Source organism: Nematolebias whitei, chromosome 17 (genome assembly GCF_014905685.2).
Source record: "Nematolebias whitei isolate Nwh7 chromosome 17, NemWhi1, whole genome shotgun sequence".
In the NCBI taxonomy this organism is placed as follows: domain Eukaryota; kingdom Metazoa; phylum Chordata; class Actinopteri; order Cyprinodontiformes; family Rivulidae; genus Nematolebias; species Nematolebias whitei.
The window spans coordinates 25598019-25603597 of NC_056514.1; the positions used below are offsets into that span (position 1 = coordinate 25598019).

General features: G+C 34.9%; 1 protein-coding gene across 1 annotated transcript in view; it reads right to left on the minus strand.

Moving 5' to 3' along the window:
* Positions 1–5072: 5072 nt before the first annotated feature.
* The window catches only part of LOC119423985 (speckle type BTB/POZ protein), a 21093-nt gene continuing 20586 nt past the window's right edge, over positions 5073–5579 (minus strand). Inside the window, exon 10 of the mRNA XM_037691422.1 lies at positions 5073–5579. This exon is cut by the window's right edge and continues 1059 nt beyond it. The gene's annotated coding sequence lies outside the window, so the exon portion shown is untranslated.

The window sequence follows — 5579 nt, forward strand, 5'->3', positions numbered from 1 at the left end:
AATAATTTAGTCAAGTTATCCCACTCTTTCTGTAATATATTACAGATGATGCACAATGCTTGCATGTACCTGCAGTTTGAGCCTCTGCAAATGGCTGCATTTAGGAAAGAGGTTAAATCAGTGACAATTTAGGAAGTTTAAAGCCTGACGCACTGCTAAAGATAAGATACATGCTGAAAGAAGTAGGGTTCATCCAGCGTGATTAAAAATAACCCAACTCTGATAAAGTCGGGACGTTGAGTAAAATGTCAATAAACAGAATGCACAGATCTCTCATAAACCTAAATATTGGTCACAATGTAGTAAACAAATATAATTAATTGAAGAAGTTCTGCCAATTCAGGGGGGAGTTATGGTGCAACACATCTCAAAAAAAGTGGGCCAGGACAACAAAAGGTTGTAAAATTACGTGGTACAAAAACTCAATGGCAGCGTTTCAAACCATTTAGATTAATTAGCAACAGGTCAGTAAGAGGAGCAGATATAAAAAGAACATTTTAGAGAAGCTGACTCTGTCAGAAGTAAAGATGGGCAGGGGTTCACCGGTCTGACAAAAACTGGGTGTAAAATAGAATTTCCAACCATTTCTCAATGAAAAATCGTGAAGACTTTAAATATCCGGTCAGCTACAGTTCATAGCATGAAAAGGTTCCAGTAAGCTGCAGAAACCTGTGTGTGCGCAAAAAAAACAAGACAGAAGGTCTACACCGTGATCGCCAAGCTCTCACGCATTAAAAACAGGTCTGGTTCTGTTCTGGACCTCACTGTGCGAGCTCAAGGACACTTCCACAAACTGTAAACACAGTTCACCGTGCCGTCCCCAAACGCTGCTTAAAGCTCTACCATGCAAAGAGGAAGTCATATGTGAACATCAACCAGGAACGCTGCCGTCTTCTCTGGTCCGAAGCTCTTTTAAAATGTTTTAAGCTGTTCTGTGGTCAGATGAATCAAAATGTGGTGTTCTGTTTAGAAACCATCGTCGTCACATCCTCCATACTAAAAAGAACAGGAAATGTTAATGCGCAATTCAAAAACCAGCCTCTCTGATGATATGGGGGTGCATTAGTGTCTCTGGCATGGGCATCTTACACATCTGGAACAGCACCATCAAAGCAGACGCAGGTTTTAGACCATGTTTTCCAGGGAAGGCCTTGAATATTCCAGCACAATGTTGACATCATACTGCGTCCATTACTACAACATGGCTTCACAGCTGAGGAGTGAGAGCTGAACCAGTCTGCTCCATGTCCAGAGCTCTAATAGAAAAGCATTATGGAAATAATAATAATAATCCACCAAAGACCCAGAACTGCTGAACAGCTCCTCAGATGTTTACAGACTGTTGGTAAAGGACGAGAAGACGCTTCCTGTCTCAACTGTTTGAACTCGTGTTGCTAAAATAAGATTCAAAATTACCTTAAAAAAGGCTATTATTTCTTAACATGTCAAAAGTTTAAACTACGCTCTGTTGTGAATAAAATATGGGTTTATGAGATTTACAAATCATTAAATTTTTTTATTTATTTACATTTTACACATTTTGGGAATCAGGGTTGCGTTAACTTCGTGTTTACCCATTTCACAAACCTGACAAGAACAAGGCCATTTTAATATCTCCTGATATTTAAAACATTATTGAAACATGTATTTTATTTTTACCGTAACAAAAGACGTGCAAGTTATTTTAGATGCTGCCAGCTGTAACTCACTTTCATTTAAATCTTTGAAACCCTTATTGTGTAAATGTTTATTGTGATCCATTTGTCTTCTGTACAGTTTTCAGCGCAATTCTCATCCCGTAGTTTTTAAGCTACTTCAATAACTCATATCAAAATGTTCGGCTCTTTCAGGACATCCAACTATGACTTTTGGTATTGGTGCAACTTTAGCTTTTTGAAATATTTAGCCTTTTCTGCCACTTTTTTCCCTCATCTTAACTGAGCTCGTTTTACATTCTTCAATCCTTTATATCTGTTTGCAGCCTGTTATTGCTCCTTTCACATTGAGCTGTTTTGCGCTCCTTTCAGGTTCTTTCTGCGAACTACATTTGTGTTTCTTTTAACTTCTTTCTGCTGATTTCAACTTGTTATGCTCCTTTCAGCTTATTTCTGCAAGTTTCTGCTTTTCCACTATTTCAGCTACTATATAGCTGTTTTATGTTAATTTAAGCTTTTTCAGCTACTTCCACATTTTTTACACGAATTTAAACTTTTTTCCAATCAAATTCAGCAAAAATTTGCTCTCTCCACTTTCTTCTGCTAATTCAAGTTTCTTTTTGCCTTTTTAGCTACTTTTCGGCTTTTTTTTGTTGTTGTTGCTAATTTTTGCTTTATTCACGATAATTTCTAAAAAAATGTTTTGCTAAATGTTTGCTTCCTTCAGTCTAATTGGGTAAACGTGTTCTTTTTGCTTTCTTAAGCCAATTTAAGCTTGTTCTACTTTTTCAGCTAATTTAAGCTTATTTCTGCTTTTTTAGCTACTTTTTGGCAGTTTTTGTGTGTGTGCTAATTTCAGCTTTTTTTCCAGATCATTTCTGTTTTTCTTTGCTCATTTCTGATTCTTTCAGACGAATTGGACAAACCTGTTCTTTTTGTTTTCTTCTGCAAATTTAAGCTTGTTTTACCTTTTCAGCTACCTTCTTAGCTAATTTGAGCCGTTTTAAGATAGATTCAAGTTTTTCATAGTAATCTCTGCTACTTTCAGCTTAATTAACTTCTTTGTGCAAATGTCAGTTTATTTCTATTTCAGCCAATTCCACATTTTTTAGCTCATTTCATCTCCTTCCACTTTTTTCTGACAGTTTAAGCTTCTTTATGCTATTTCAGCTTTTTTTCCAGCTTTTTTCAGTTTTTATAGATAATTTCCCAATTTTTGTGCTCATTTCTGTTTGTTTAAATCTCATTCAGCAAATATGTGTTCATTCTGCTTTCCTTCTGCTAACTTAGGCCTGTTCTTCCATTTCAGCTACATTTCAACATGTTCTTAGCTAATTTCAGCTGTTTTTAACAAGTTCTTCAGCAATAAGCATTCAAACTGTATTTTCGCAAGAAATGCATTTCTGTAGCTGATTTTATCTTCTAGCATTTACAAACTGTATAACTCAAAGAGCTTCACTTCATCCTGTAGGTCTGCACAAGAACAGCTTATGTCTGCAACCTACAAAGTAAACAAAGAAAATACTCAGTGAGCGTGGAGTGTGTTAGATCAGCTGCTTCTCAGCCACTGCCGTCGGTGGAGCAGACAAAAGTTTAAATGGTTTTCTTTAAGATTTGTTTGGAGCTCCTGCAGAACATTTGGCTCTTTACATGTCAACACGTCTTCAGGCAAGACACAGACTGAGAACCCATTTGTCACACTTTGATTTGTGAACCAATAAAAACTTGTAAAGTGGTTTGTGGAACCAATAAAGTTAAATGTGCGGACCATCAGGTTTGATGACTTCTTTAATTGTATGTGTGTGTAAAAAAGGTACATTATGAGAAAATCATTAGAAGCATTTTAAAACCCCGTGTCTTTCAGTTTCAGATGTTTCGATACTGTCCCAAATTCACATAAACAAACCAGAACAAGAAATGTTATAAATCTGAAATGATGCGAGATTCTTTGAGCAGAATTAGATTTGAGGAAACCTTTTCTGCACTAATGCCCTTGTTTTAGTCTGCAACCTAGAAGTCAGCGTAAAAAAAATTTTTATGGGAAAAAAAAAAACTAATCTTTAAAAAACACTTGCCATATTTGTAGGGATTGGTCAGATGATTATAAATATAATTTAAGTAAAAAATATCAGCTAACTAGAGAAATTGTATTTCCTGCAAAAATGCAGTGTGAATGCTTATTCCAGGAGAACTTGCTGAAAAACAGCTGAAATGGAGCTGGAATGCAAGAACAATCCTAAATTACCAGAAGAAAGAACACATATTTGCTGAATTAGCTATACATGAGCAGAAAAAAGCACAAAAATTAGTAAATTGGCTGAAAAGCTGAAATTAGCAAACAATAAATAAAAAGCTTCAACTCCCAGGAAGCAGAAAAAGCTGAAATGAGCTTAAAAAAGTGGAATTAGCCAAAAAAAGCTAAAGTTAGCATTAAACAGCTAAATAGTATCTGAAATAACTGGAACTAGCAGAAATAAGCTGAAAGGAGCATAACAAGCTGAAACAGAAATTACCACAAAAAACTTGAATTTCTCAGAAAACAGCTGAAATTAGTTAAAAAATGCTAAAACATAGCTGAAAAGGTAGAACAAGCTGAAATTAGCAGAAGAAAGCAGAAAGAACACATCTGCCCAATTAAGCTGAAAGAAGCAGAAATGAGAAGAACGTGGAAATTATCTGAAAAAAGCAAAAATTTGCCAAAAAAACCCCTGAAAAGTAGCTTAAAAAAAGGCTGAAAGAAGCTTAAATTGCCAGAAGGAAGTGGAAAGAGCACATTTTTTGCTGAATTATGCTGAAAAAAGTTGAACGAGTGCAAATAATGTGGAATTAGCTTAAAAAGCTAAATTTAACATAAAACAGCTTAATAGAAGCTGAAATAGCAGAAAATGCTTAAACTTAGGCTCACAAAACAGCTGAAAAAACAGCTGAAAGTAACTGAAGAAAAAAGGGTAAATTTGCACAAGAAAGCTGAAAGAAGCTGAACCAGAACAAATGTGAAAGGAGCAGTAAAAGGTTGTAAACACATCTAAAGATTTGAATGAGCTCAATGCATTTTCTATGAGAAAAATATGGCAGAAAAGGCTAAATATTTCAAAAAGCTAAAGTTGCACCAATAAAAAAGTCACAGCAGGATTGTCCTGAAAGAGCTGAACGTTTTGATGATTTGTTGTATTAGCACTTAAATTATTGAACAAGATGCTGAAAAACATACAAAAGAAAAATGGACCACAATAGTGTGAAAGCTTCATAAACATTCACACCGTTATTAAGAATTTTAAACATCGTCTACATTTTATCAAAACATCCTAAAATGTGAAGCTGTATTAAAGCCTCATGAGAGCATTAATATTATATTATTATATTAATGCAGTTGTTTGGCCTTGAATTCATATAAAAATACTCAAAGCTGAAACAGTATTCAATACAAAATAGTTGTGGTTTATTTTTCTGGAAACAAAAAATGGCAACAACTAAGTGTCACTTCTCAAAATCAGAAACATCTACAGGATAGAAACAATGGTTCCTTCTTTCGATGACCATTTTCCACCATGTTGAAATGATAACTTCAGGTCTTTTTTGTGTGGCTTGTTTTTATTTATCCACAATTCTGAACATTAAAACGTGTTCATTGTAGTTTCTTTTCCCTTTACTTTTTACGCCTGCAAAGAAAAAAAAACTCCGCTTTTTTTCAGTTTCACTGTTTAAAATGCTTTTGCTTCAAAAACACTAGTGTCTGTACAAATTCCTATGAAAAAATAGAACAAATCTGAGGGGGATGAGTGGGGAGAAATAAAACATAAAACACTAAATCTGTCACAACAGAACATCAACATGCCGGATTGAAACGTAAGGTTTGAAACCATTTCTTGGCATTTCCTCTCCTTTGTGTTGTCTCTTGGTGGATTTGCTTGTTTAAACACTTTG